This window comes from Canis lupus, chromosome 13 (genome assembly GCF_048164855.1).
Source record: "Canis lupus baileyi chromosome 13, mCanLup2.hap1, whole genome shotgun sequence".
Lineage (NCBI taxonomy): Eukaryota > Metazoa > Chordata > Mammalia > Carnivora > Canidae > Canis > Canis lupus.
In genome coordinates this window covers 36,686,383-36,700,230 of record NC_132850.1, presented here as the reverse complement: position 1 = coordinate 36,700,230, position 13,848 = coordinate 36,686,383, and the positions used below count along the sequence as shown (strand labels likewise).

General features: G+C 40.4%; 1 protein-coding gene across 10 annotated transcripts in view; it reads left to right on the top strand.

Annotated features, from left to right (window-relative positions):
* Positions 1-13,848, top strand: part of USP44 (ubiquitin specific peptidase 44) — a 55,955-nt gene that overhangs the window by 25,646 nt on the left and 16,461 nt on the right. For 2 of the 10 annotated variants that reach the window (XM_072773142.1, XM_072773139.1), the window contains one exon: positions 7,568-7,695. The exons of the other annotated variants lie outside the window; for them this stretch is intronic. The gene's annotated coding sequence lies outside the window, so the exon portion shown is untranslated. The remainder of the gene's footprint in view (positions 1-7,567; positions 7,696-13,848) is intronic. 10 annotated transcript variants of the gene reach the window in all.

The window sequence follows — 13,848 nt, the reverse complement described above, 5'->3', positions numbered from 1 at the left end:
GCGGGGGCCCCTGAGGGAGGGAGGGGGGCTGCGACGGACGGAGGGGAGCGAGCCCCCGGGCGCGGAGGCGGCGCTGGCAGCGGCGGCCGGTCCGGCGAATTTAGAATTGGCGCCTGTGGGAAGTTCCGGTGGGTTGTGCGATGCCGCGGCCGGCGTCCCGGTGGGGCCGCCTGCCGAGTGCGCAGGGATGCTGCGAGGAGCCGCGTCCTCGGCGGCCGGGCTCGCCGTGCGGCCACCCCGCGCGGGGCTGGAGGGGGGCGGGTTGCGAGGGGAAGGGGGGAAGAGCGAGACTGTCGGGGAGGCGCGGGGGGGGGGGGCAGATGTGCGAGACCCGCGGTCCGAAGCGTTGAGGAGACGGGATCGCGAATCCCGCGCGCACCGGGCGCTCTGCGGAGCTGGTCTCCCTCTGCCCCGCCTGCCACCGAGGGATGCTCCACGCCCTCGGGAGGCTTTGCCAGCGCCGTTTCTGGTCCTCCGTTTGCGAGGAACGGCTTGTCCTCTCTGCCTCGGTCGGGTCCCAGCGTTGCCAGCACCTGCTGCCACTTAGAGACACTTAGGATTTTGGGATTCTAGCCTAAACCATCCCCGCTGGCCTTCGGGGAAGGAATGCTAATAAGCTAACCTCGTTTTGAGGCATAAGAAATGGGTCAGCACTAGGAGAAAAAAAAAATGCTCAAGTTTAAGAGGTAGTAGGACACGGTCCTCCTAACCCTCACCCCCAATTAAAAAAAAAAAAATGAAACATGGTAATTGTTGCAACTGCAAGTTTGAGCTGTTGTAAATTCTACCGGTAACTGGGTAATTTCTTGCAGTCTTAATTTTGGAAGTAAACAATTTAGCGAGTCTCAGAAGAGTCGCTTTGTTCTGAAGCCCTCCCGATTCCCTCCCCCCCCCCTCCCGCTCTTTAATGGTCATATCTTGCAAGTAACGGGATTGTGAAATTAGCATGGAAATAGGACCTTCAGGCCCTGCACTTGAATTCCTTATTATCTGTGAAGTAGCTGCCTGTGGGGAAAAAGTAGGGGGGTGGTAACATTGGGGCCTGGAATTCCATATTGAGTCGTCCTTAAAACCAGTATTCAGTGTAAACAAGGAAAAAGAATTGGCTGTTCACTGTGATCAAATTCAGAAAGCCAAACATGAGTTAAGTACATGTTTATAGAATATTTCATAATCTCAGTGAGATATTTAGTTGTCTTGAAAGAGAGGAAAACTTTGTATTCTTGGAACCCTAATCTTTTTATTTTTAATTTAGCATCTTGGGATTTGAAAGAGATTTTTACTTAATTTCCCCCACTACCACCCCCCCCTCCCAGATTTTAAAGAGATTTTAAACATTTTGGCTTGTTGAGCTTCTATCTTCCCTGCTCTGATTTCTCTTAACATTTTGTGTACTAGCCATTAATTTTGCAATGGATGGCAGATTTTTTAATCTAGGATTTTTTCATAAGATTTTCTGTATTGAAATTTAGAAATATTCTAATATTGAACAGAGTTCAACGCATACATTGTAGACAGTTGAAATTTTTTTGTCTGTTTTGATTGAACATTCATCTTGTTTGTTTGTTTTTAAGATTTTATTTATTTACTCGTGAGAGACACAGAGAGAGAGAGAGGGAGAGAGAAAGAGAGGCAGAGACACTGGCAGAGGGAGAAGCAGGCTGCCTGCAGGGAGCCTGATGTGGGACTCGACCCAGGGACTCCAGGATGATGCCCTGGAATGGTGCTAAACCACTGAGCCACCCAGGGATCCCCTTGTTTTTCTTTTAAAATATCAATTGTCTCAGATTTTTTCAGTTTAAAAACATTTAAGTGATAAGTGAATCTGTGTTGTATACTATACAATGATACACTTACTGGAATATTTAAAATGAAAATCTGTTGATTTGGGTTAAAATATTTATATTGTTTCTACTTAATTATCTTTATACCCCCCCTTCAGATTTTTTTTCATTTTGTACTGCAAAAATAAAGGAGTAAGTTATCATATATATCCTCTACCAAACTTTTCCTCTACATACTTGAATCTTATTGAGTATTATGGTGGTACATAAGAGGATTTTCTGCTCATTGGGTTGTCTGAGGGCAGAGTCTGGTTGTATTTTGTTTGTATCCCTAGCACCTATCTGCTTAACATGCTGGAAAACCCCTTGTAAATGTTTGTTGAATTGTGTTTTCAAATGGTATAGAGATACAGAGAAAAGCAGTATCTTGACTTCTTGGTAGCAGAAGAAAAAGGGTGCTCTGGAGTTTTTCTCCTTCCTGTAATGTTAGGCAGAACAAACATGGTTGCCAGATTCTAATGGCAGATTAGAGAGAGACTAGAGCACAGGCTTAAGAGTCTAATCAAGGTAGGAAATTTGAATTCAGTAATGGCGGACAGTTTTGCCAGTAGGCCCAACCTAAATATTTGACAAGTAACTAAACTGTAGGACTCAATAATACTGGCTTTCTGGCAAAGATTAAGAGTATTGAAGTACATTGGTTTTTCACAGCACTTTCAGGTACCATAAAACTTTATTATAAAGAATTCCTTTTTCGTGGAGTTCTACATAGGAAAAGCTAATTTATTTATGGTCCCAAGAATATACTTGTTAGGCCAAATCATGAATATGCTAGAATGATAGTCTAGGCATTTTATGCAAAGTATTTGAAATCCGTTTTCTAGACACTTAGTAGAATGGTCAATCTTTTTGTGAACATTTCCCTCATTGTTATGAAGTTAGCTGCAATAGATTGATGTATAAGTATGGTGGTGTGACACTAATGATAAATATTTTGGAACAAAATTGCCCATGAGTGAAATACTTAAAAGCAGTGATGGGTGAGGAAATCAATTAACCTGGTGGGAGAACTTGCTTTCTAGAAGCTTTTTCTTAGAACATTATCAACTAGATTCAATTTCTGTGCTTCTGGGGGGTGGGGGGTGGGGTGGCAATGTTAAGAGACGTGGAGAAGATCCAGGGTAAAAGAATATCCTTTTTTGTCTAATGAGGAGTTTCAAGCAAGATCAGGGTAATTATAGACTCTAGATCTCTAGAAGCAGAAAGAATAACCACAGCCTTTCTAGGATAAAGGAAAGGAAATACATCATGATTGACAAGAAGAGGTGCCAAAGCACATAATAGGCATAATAGCATACCTAAGAGGGAAAAGGGAGTTCATTGTGTTCGTTCATTCAATAATTTCTTCCTTCAGAATTTTGAACCCTTTTGTACCAGTCACTATGCATGTCCCTTGGCATTTTTTTTTTAAGATTTTATTTTATTTACTCATGAGAGATACAGAGCGAGTGAGAGAGAGGCAGAGGGAGAAGCAGGCTCCACGCAGGGAGCCTGACGTGGGACTCGATCCCGGGTCTCCAGGATCAGGCCCTGGGCTGCAGGCAGTGCTAAACTGCTGCTCCACCGGGGCTGCCCTCCCTTGGAATTTTGTAAACATCTCTTAAGATAACAGGGTACTATGGTAGTTCCATAAAATAAATGGAAATTTGTAAACTACTCATAAGGAGTGGGTAGGGTTTGCCCTAATTACTATGGATAAAGTTATTTTCATTCTTAATCCAAATGCATGCAAAGATTGTGGTGGCTAGTAATTTTTAAGGCCTACTTCCTGTTGAAATTGCCATTTCCTCCTATCTTTTATTATGGAAAATAATAAGTCTCCCTACTTTTAATAGCTTTTAGAGGATCTGTTTAGGTTATTTGGTACCGTTAAAAGAAAATTAAGTTTTGTGGGTGGCTCTGTCAGAAGCTGCCCACTCTTGATTTTGACTCGGGTCGTGATCTCTGGGTGAAATCAGCCCTGTGTGGGGCTCCATGCTCAGCACAGATTTGGCTTGGGTTTCTCCCTCTCCCTCTGCCCCTCCCCTCCTCAAATAAATCTTTCTTTAAAAAGTAAGTTTTGTTATAAAAATTAGCTTTGTTAAAATTCAACATATGCCTACTCTTTAATATCTGTCCCTCTGGGAGGTTCTCTAATAAGATAAAGATGATTACTGTAACATGATTTTATTAAATATTCTTTTTATAAAAAATTATTTATTTTAGAGAGAGAGAGAGAGAGCACACACACCCACAAGGAGAGGGGCAAAGAGAAAAGAGTCCTAAGCAGACTCCACACTGAGCACAGAGCCTGAGGTCATCACTCTGAGATGACCTGAGCAGAAACCAAGAGCCCCTTACTCAACCCCTTACTAAATAAATAAATAAATAAATCTTTAAAAACTGTACAACAGTGCTATGAGACACACTAGGAATTATATCAAATGCAACTTATGTGATCGTTTGACAAAGTATGAGCTATGGAAAGGGAGAAGCTTCTTAATAAAGCAAAATATTTTAGCATTTATTCAGATTTGAAAATACAGATTATTTTTAGGAGCGTATATTAGCCAGATCCCTCATTCTGTGTCACTTTAAAAAATTTTTTTTAAAGATTTTTTACTTTATTCATGGGAGACACAGAGAAAGAGGCAGAGACTTAGGCAGAGGGAGAAGCAGGCTCTGTGCCGGGAGCCCAATGTGGTACTCCATGGATCTCAGGAGATCCCAGGACCCTGGGATCAGGCCTTGAGCGGAAGGCAGACATTTAGCCACTGAGTTCTGTGTGTCACTTTTTTTTTTTTTTATTGATTTATTCATGAGAGGCAGAGAGAGACACACACAGGCAGAGGGAGAAGCAGGCTCTATGCAGGAGCCCCATGTGGGACTCAATCTCGTGTCTGCAGGATTACGCCCTGGGCTGAAGGCAGGTGCTAAACCGCTGAGCCACCCAGGGATCCCCCCATGGTTTCTTTCTAAGTGTCTTAAGGTGTAAAGGGAGTGGCCAGCTGAAAAGATCATTTTGTTGAGGTTAACAAATTTATAGTGGAATGTTAATTTTTTAAAAACCTTTTATCTATTTTTTTGAGAGAGAGCATGCACACATGACCAAGAAGTTGGGGGGAGGAGGGGAGAGGACTAAGTGGACTTCCCACTGAACAGGTAGCCCAACTCCATCCCAGAACCCTGGGATCATCACCTGAGTTGAAGGCAGATGTTGCTTAACCTACTGAACTACCCAGGTGCCCCGGATTGTTAATTTTTGAAGAAAATATTAGCTACCCTTCTAATTTTTCAGTGATATTTGTAGCTCTTAGTAATATTTATATTTGGAGCATAAATATATATTTAAAGGGTCACTACATATCCTACCAAAACCTAAAATAATCTTTTTTAACTTTTTGATCTATTATTTTTTATTTTTTTAAAGATTTTATTTTGTGGACATTTGAGTGGCTCAGTCTGTTAAGCCTCTGACTCTTGATATCAGCTGAGATCTTGGTCTCCAGGTCCTGAGTTCAATCTTGTGTTGGCTCCATACCCTCCACACAGGGTATGGAGCCTACTTAAAAGAAAAAAAAAGATTTTATTTTATTTTTTTTAAAGATTTATTTATTTATGATAGAAATAGAGAGAGAGACAGAGACAGAGACACAGGCAGAGGGAGAAGCAGGCTCCATGCCAGGAGCCCGACGTGGGACTTGATCCTGGGTCTCCAGGATCGCGCCCTGGGCCAAAGGCAGGCGCTAAACCGCTGAGCCACCCAGGGATCCCCAAAAGATTTTATTTTTAAGTAATTTCTACACCCAACATAGAGCTTGAACTCAAAACCCCAAGATTAAGAGTCGCACACTCCACCAAATGACCCAGCCAGGTGCCCCTGTTTATTTTTTAAATTTAAAAAGATTTTTAAAAATATTTATTTGAGAGCAAGCAAGCACAAGTAGGGGTGCAGGCAGAGGGAGAGGGACAAGCAGACTCCCTACTGATCAGGGAGCCCCAACTCGGGGCTCAATCCCAGGACCCTGAGATCATGACCTGAGCCAAGGCAGATGCTTAACCAACTGAGCCACCCAGGAGCCCTAAAGATTTTATTTTTAAGTAATCTCTATTCCTAACATGGGGCTCAAACTCACAACACCAAGATCAAGAGTTAAATGCTCTAGGGGCACCTGAGTGGCTCGGTTCTGTCCATTAAGCCTCCTGACTCTTGATTTCAGGTCAGGTAATGATCTCAGAGTTGTGAGATCAAGACCTGTGTGTGTCATCCCCCCTGCCAAAAAAAAAAAGTTGAATGCTCTATTAAGAGTTGAATGTATACAGACTGAGCTAGCCAGATGCCTAAAACAATCTTAATTAGGGGTGGGGAAGTATATCTCCATTTACTTTTGTTTAAAATCTATTTGGGTATCTGAAAGCACAAAGAATGGAACAAGACATGTGGTAGGCTGTGGTTAAGGATGGAGAAAGTAGGATAATGACATCACAAAATATCAGGAAATTGCCTTGACTGACTCTGAGGGGGAAATGGCCACTTGAGTGGGGATGGAGGGCAATTTTGGTCACTAGTGATCCATGACTTCCTATTCTTTCTTTTTCCTTTCTCTCTCTTTTGAAGTATAATTGACTTCCTATTCTTGACCACTTACTCAAATGTTATAAAGAGAGCTGAAGCAAAACCTGCATTTAAACAAGTTGGTTGATTGTGCCAAGAATTGGGTAACCTGGAACAAGATGGCTATAAAACCTATAGGATTGGTAATTGTCATCATTTAAGTGGTGTTTAAAACCATGAGCATACATGAAGTGGGGCACCTGAGTGGTTCAGTTGGTTAAGTGTCCGCTTTCAGTTCAGGTCATAATCTCAGGGTCCTGGGATTAAGCCCCTGATCAGGCTCACTGCTTGCTCAGTGGGGAGTCTGCTTCTCCCTCTCCTTCTCCCTCTGCCCTCCACCCTGCTTGTGCTGTCTCTGATGCTGTCTTTCTCTCTCATATAAATAAATAATCTTTAAAAAAAATCCTGAAGGATCTTCATAAAGTTTTTTTTTTTTTTTGCTAAGATGATCAAAACCTGTTTGAGATATTATCCCTCACTGGCCATAGGGAACCTACCCAACAGTTCAGTGGGTATGAACTGGGTGAATATACAAACACAAGGATTCACATTTGGTACAACCCAAGTCCTTTAGGAAGTTAGAAGAGATGATAGATAGATAGATAGATAGATAGATAGATAGATAGATAGATAGATAGATTGATTTAAAGTAATCTCTAGACCCAACATGGGGCTCACACTCACAACCCTGAGATGGAGAATTGCAGGCTCTACAGAGTGAGCTAGCTAGGAATTTCATAAATCTGCTGTTTTATTGAACTATGGGGAACAGAGGATTTCTTTTAAGATTTTATATGTTAGGACTATGGAGGGGGAGCAGAGGAGGAGTAGGGGGCCTGACATGGGGCTTGATCCTGGGCCCAAAGCAGATGCTTAACCCAGGCACCCCTGGGGAACAGGATTTTAAGAGTAAAACCGTCAAAGCAAACTTGAAGATTAATTTGCCAAGATAGTACAGGAAGAGCCTGGATGATGGGAAACCAGTTTGGATGTTACTGCTGTACCTCAGGAATGATATAATAAAAGTCCATAATAAGAATGATAACTCTTCAATTGAAAAAAAATAAGAAAAAAAAAAAAGAAAAGAAAAGAAATAAAGACTTGGGAAGTGATAACCTTATATCCATAGGTGACAAATTGAATGTTTGAGTGGAAAAGATGGGAGGAGTAAAAACAACAAAACCTATTCTGGATACTTCAGTGATGATATACTATCTTTAATAAGAGAATATTGGAAAAGGAACTAATTCTGTGAAGGTAAGATGTATTGGTAAGCTAAGTTTTGCAGTGTGCCTGAGACTGATGCAGAAAGATTTTGGTGGTCAGCTATTTAGAACTGCCAATAGGATGAGCTATTGAAATATATGTCAGAAAGGTATTACTACATGCTTAAAACCTGGATTGTATGATGCAAAGGGCTATAATTTGAGTAGATTAAAATTAATTTCAGACACTCTACACTGGGTGGTAAGCATGAGCAGTTTTGTTTTATTGAACTGTAACAAGTTATATGTTTTACTAATGATATTTGATTTTTTCTATGATATAAATTTTTAACTAAAAATACCATATTTAATAAAATTGAATGTTTTATTTTTCTTCTAGTCATTTTAGCTTTCTATTTTGTAATTACCTTAATTATATGTTAACCCTCTGTAAAATAATCAGCTTTTTCAATAAGTCAAATACAATTATTTTCTTGAACTTTAGGGAATTTTAAAAATAAAAATGCTTAGTTATAGGGCATGAAAAGCTTAAATCATTTAAATGGTTTTCTTTGAGCCATTTGAAAATTTTAATTGTCTTTAAGCAGTGAAGAATGACAAAGCCCTCAGAATATTTATAAATCGGTCTTTAAAATAAAGATAGCGTACCTGGTTTCAAAAAACACATTTCGTAGATATTCATTGGAATTTTAAGTATGAAACATTTTTTAAATACACAAAATGATAGTATATATATTATTTTAATCTTTATAGATTTCGTTCAAAACATCATGACTTGTGTGTGTTGCTATTATATACAGGGACAGGTAATATTTTATCAGATTCTACATGAGGATGCAGAAATATTTGGTTATCTCTATTTAAAGTGAATATATTGCTAAAAATTACATAATCAATCTCCAAACTAACCAGTTAATACATAGCTTCTCCACAGTGGATTAGCAAGTGAAAAGAAGTGCTCTGAACCCAGTAGAGGAAAATAGGAAGTGTCAAGAAAATACTCCCATCCCCCTTTCCTTTCCTCCCAGCTCTTAGGTCTTTGTGTGTTGAGGCCCCTTTGGGGATACCTTAGTAAGTGTCTTTGAGCTTTGGCTCTAAGCAGCAGTGCTAGCTGGAAATCTCAGGCAGCAGTCTTGTTTGCTAGCTCTTGCTTACTTCCCTGCCCTTCTCTTGGTTGTATGCCCCCTCTTGGTTTCTTTCATAAGTAAACAGGGTGGGCCCCCTGCTCTAAAATATTAATCTCCTGATCTGTCATTCCAGCCTCTGGTTTCACTTCTTTGTGTGTTTGTTTTGGTTTTGGTTTTAAAAATTTATTTTGGGGATTCCTGGGTGACTCAGTGGTTGAGTGTCTGCCTTTGGCTTAGGGCGTGATCCTGGGGTCCTGGGATCGAGTCTGCATCAGGCTCCTTGCTGGGAGCCTGCTTCTCCATCTGTCTATGTGTCTGCCTCTCTCTGTGTTTCTTTTCTTTTCTTTTTCTTTTTTTAATATTTTATTTATTTATTCATGAGAGACACACAGAGAGAGGCAGAGACACAGGCAGAGGGAGAACCAGGCTCCGTGCAGGGAGCCCCACGTGGGACTTGATCCCAGGTCTCCGGGATCGGACCCTGGGCTGAAGGCGGCGCTAAACCGCTGAGCCACCGGGGCTGCCCTCTCTCTGTGTTTCTCATGAATAAATAAAATCTTTAAAAAAAATAAAAATTTATTTTGAAGTAATCTCCACACCCAACATGCACTTTGAACTCACAACCCTGAGATCAAGAGTGTCTTGGGTTCTACCAGCTGAGCTAGCCAGGGAACCCTGGTTTTCACTTCTTTGGATTTTTTAAAGGATTTTATCTTTAAGAGATCCTCTTTTAAAATGCAAATACCCTGGTAGAGGTCAGACCTTAGTTCTCAGCTAACATCTTAATTATCAGCTAGCACCTTAGTTAGGGTGAGAAGAATGAACCCTTGGCTAAAAGTGAGAAGTTGGGGTGAGAAGAATGAACCCTTGGCTAAAAGTGATAAAACTAGAAGGAAACGTGTATTTACAGCAGCAGCTGCAGCAGCAGTATTGTCAGCTAACATGTACTGAGAGCCACATAATTAAGTGACAGGGTTTATTCTAGGTGCTTTATACATATACATTTATAAAATTCCCTCAACAACCCTGCTGGTGTTCTTACTATTGTATTTTAAAGATAAGAAAACTGAGGTGATTGGAGCATAAATAATTTGTCTAAGGCACACAGCCACATGTTAACATTGAGGCTTTTGGATTTCAGAGTGTGCTTTCTAACCATTTTGTTGTGATACCTCTCCACTGCTATATTGCCTCCCAGAGAGATGGCATCTGATAATCATTTCACCCTTTTCATGACTTTTTATTGAATAGAATCATGTTGAAGGGTGCGGAAGGTCTTACTATCATCTAAATAGATTTTTTTAGTAATATCTAGGCATGTATTTGCAGAATATATTAAAGGGAGTAAAGAGGCTATATTTAGCACATACATATAGCTAAATCATACACTAATATGTATACCTACTTAAAACTTATACAAGTAATATGCTCATAATTTCTAGATATTTGAAAATATGAATAACCCCAAAATAGGCTATATACTTTGTAGGGTTTTTTCTTTTGAGTCTTCTCTGAATTTTGTGTAAAGTGTTAACTCATACCACCTTTAAAATTTAGAAAGAGGGGCTCCTGGGTGGCTTAGTCAGTTAAGCCTCTGCCTTCAGCTCGGGACTGGGATTGAACCCCTGTGTCCTGTGTCTGGGAAATCCTGCTCAGCGGGGAGTCTGTTTCTACTTATCCCTCTGCCCACCCCCACTTGTGCTCTCTCTTTTGCTGCTTCTCTCTCAAAAATTTTTTTCAAAGGAAAACAATTTTTTTAAAGATTTTATTTATTTATTCATGAGAGACACAGAGAGAGAGGCAGAGACATAAGGCAGAGGGAGAAGCAGGCTCCATGCAGCGAGCCTGACATGAGACTCAATCCGGGGACTCCAGGATCATGCCCTGAGCCAAAGGCAGACACTCAACCACTGAGCCACCTAGGCATCCCTCAAATCTTTATTATTTTATTTTATTTTATTTTATTTTATTTTATTTTATTTTATTTTATTTTATTTTTTAAGATTTTATTTATTTATTCATGAGAGACAGAGAAAGAGAGAGAGAGAGAAAGGCAGAGACAAAGGCAGAGGGAGAAGCAGGCTCCATGCAGGGAGCCCGATGTGGGACTTGATCCGGTCTCCAGGATCATGCCCTTGGCTGAAGGTGGGCGCCCAACCGCTGAGCCACCCAGGGATCCCTCCCTCAAACCTTTAAAACATTTTTATAATGAAATAATTTCCCTTGAGTACAGATAAATGGCATTTCTCTCTTCATCTCAAGCTGAACTAATAATTACTGTCTGACTTACAGAAATAAATGTTTAAATTATCTCTGTATTCTTTATATGATCCTTTTAATTTTATTTTTATATGATTTTTTAAAAAAGATTTTATTTATTCATGAGAGACACAGAAAGAGAAAGAGAGAGGCAGAGACACAGGCAGAGGAAGAAACAGGCTCCATGCAGGGAGCCTGATGTGGGACTCTATTCCAGGACTCGAGGATCACGCCCTGGGCCGAAGGCAGGCACTAAACTGCTGAGCCACCCAGGGATCCCCCCATATGATCTTTTTAAAAATAAAAGTAGAAGGGTGTCTGGGTGGCTTAGTTGGTCAAGTGTCTGCCTTCATCTCAGGTCATGATCCTAGGGTCCTGGGATCAAGCCCATGTCAGACTCTTTGCTCAGAGGGGGAATCTGCTTCTCCCTCTCCCTCTGTGTGCTCTCTCTTTCATTCTCACTCTCTCTCAAATAAATCAAATCTTTTTAAAAAATAAAAGATAAATAAAAGTAGAAGAGAGCCCTAGATTTTTCTCTTACTCTCCATATTCGATCAGTCCTTTCAGCCAATGTGTGTGTAACACTAATTTACCTCTGCTCCCATCTTTGTTTCAATGCCGCTGCAGCTTTAATTTCCATATAATATCTGGAGTAATAATTTCCTTTTTTTTTTTTTTTAAAGATTTTGTTTATTCATAGACACAGAGAGAGAGGCAGAGACACAGGCAGAGGGAGAGAAGCAGGCTCCATGCAGGGAGCCTGACACGGGACTTGATCCCAGGTCTCCAGGATCACACCCCAGGCTGCAGGCGGCGCCAAACTGCTGCGCCACCGGGGCTGCCCTGGAGTAATAATTTCTTATAATCACTCACCCTGTATCTAGATCTGCCATTTCAGATCCATCTGTAACCTATGTATCTGATCATGTCATTCTTCAGAATTCTTTAGTGGCTTTTTATTGCCCACAGGCCCTGGAAGCAGGCTTGGGGATGATTGGGGCAGGGAACTTTTGAGGTTCCAGGTACTGGTGAAGGAGTCCAAAAGGGGAGTTAGGGATGTGTGCTGGTAACCACATCCTAAAAAGCAGGGACCCTCTAAAATGTCAGGTCTGGGCCCTGGTGGTTTGAGTTCAAAGGCAGAGTGTGCTGTAGCTGTGTAAACTTTGGTGGCAGCAAGAATCAAAGTGGGGAGACCAGTTAAGGAGCCTTATTGCAGCAATCCAGGTGAGACTTGATTGTGCTTGGCGTGGTGAGAGCAGTGGAGGTACTAAGTAGTCAGGTTCTAGATATATTTTTAAATATATAAACCAATTTTAAATATTTTAAATATTTAAACCAACCATTTTTCCTGAAGGATTGGTGTGGGGAAAGAAAGAGGAGTCAAGAATGAGCATTTAGCTTCAGTACCTGGAAGGATTTAGGATAATGGAGAATATTCATCACTGATGTCTTAATTTTGCCATTAGCAATTATTGTTGAATACTAGCAGTTCTAATAAGATGCTATATTTGAATAGGTTTTGGACTTTAGGAAATTTTGGAGGAAGAGAAATAAACTTAAAATATGCTCTTGTATGCACATGTAATGGTCAGGACTGGTCAGCCTTAAGTCCATATTCAGGATACACCCAGCATCTGAAAAAGTTAAGTGGAGGGAAAGGGGCTCTTTGATTGCTAGGAGATTTTACAAAAAAAGAGGTGGGAAGGAATCAAAAATTAGCTTCACTTCTGTAGCTTTCTTAGAGCCCTGGAGGTGGCATCTGCAAGTACTGCTGAAATTCATATTGTCTTGCTGCCCTAAAAAACTTAAAGCATCGATCATGCTACATAAAATGATCTGAGTGTTTTGTAACTAGGTTTCCACCTGTGACCTGAAATTTGTGATTGATTTGCGTTAAATCAGTGAAGGAACTATTTTGTGATCCCTACTTTTTAACTAGATTTCAGTTTACTAGTTTTATTTTTATTTTTAAATATTTTATTTTTAAGTAATCTCTTAACCCATCATTGGACTCAAACTCACAACCCAGAGGTCAAGAGTCATGTGGTCCACCAACTGAGCCAGCCAGGTGCCCTATCTTTAGATACTTGTAGCAGAAGTAAGTATTCCTGACTCTACTATGATAAAGGAGCATGTTTCTGGTCAAAACCATATAGGTTTCATTTGTTTTATTTGATGGGGGGTTTTGTTTTTGTTTTTAGAATGAGCTTATGATTTCAGATAGTGTGTAGGCCTGCCAGAATGTAAAAGTTCATAATATTGTCATCCACTTCATATTCTTCCTTTTTTCTCTTTGCCTGTGTATCCTTGCACATTCCTAAGAGGCCATTCAAACACAGTTCTCCTCTTTTGTGTTCCTCCCTCCCTAAGGCAAATTGTAAAGTCTATCAAATTAAAAGTATGTTATAAAGCCATAAATTGAAGGTCATTATTGATTTATTAGCAAAAAGCTAAATTTAAAATGGTAATTAGGTAGAATATTGTGATTTATTTAAATAAATAGAATATTAAGATTTGTTCACTATAACTGCCATAATATATATATAGAGAGATTTTATTTATTTATTCATGAGAAACACAGAGAGGCAGAGACACAGGCAGAGGGAAAAGTAGGCTTCCATGCAGGGAGTCCGACGTGGGACTTGATTCCGGGTCTCCAGGATCACTCTCTTGAGTGCTGAAGGCACTGAAGGCAGCGCTAAACTGCTGAGCCACCCGGGCTGCCCTATAACTGCCATTATAGCTACCATTTATTGGGTGTTTAGTATGTGGTAGACAAATATTTTATCTCAATTCTT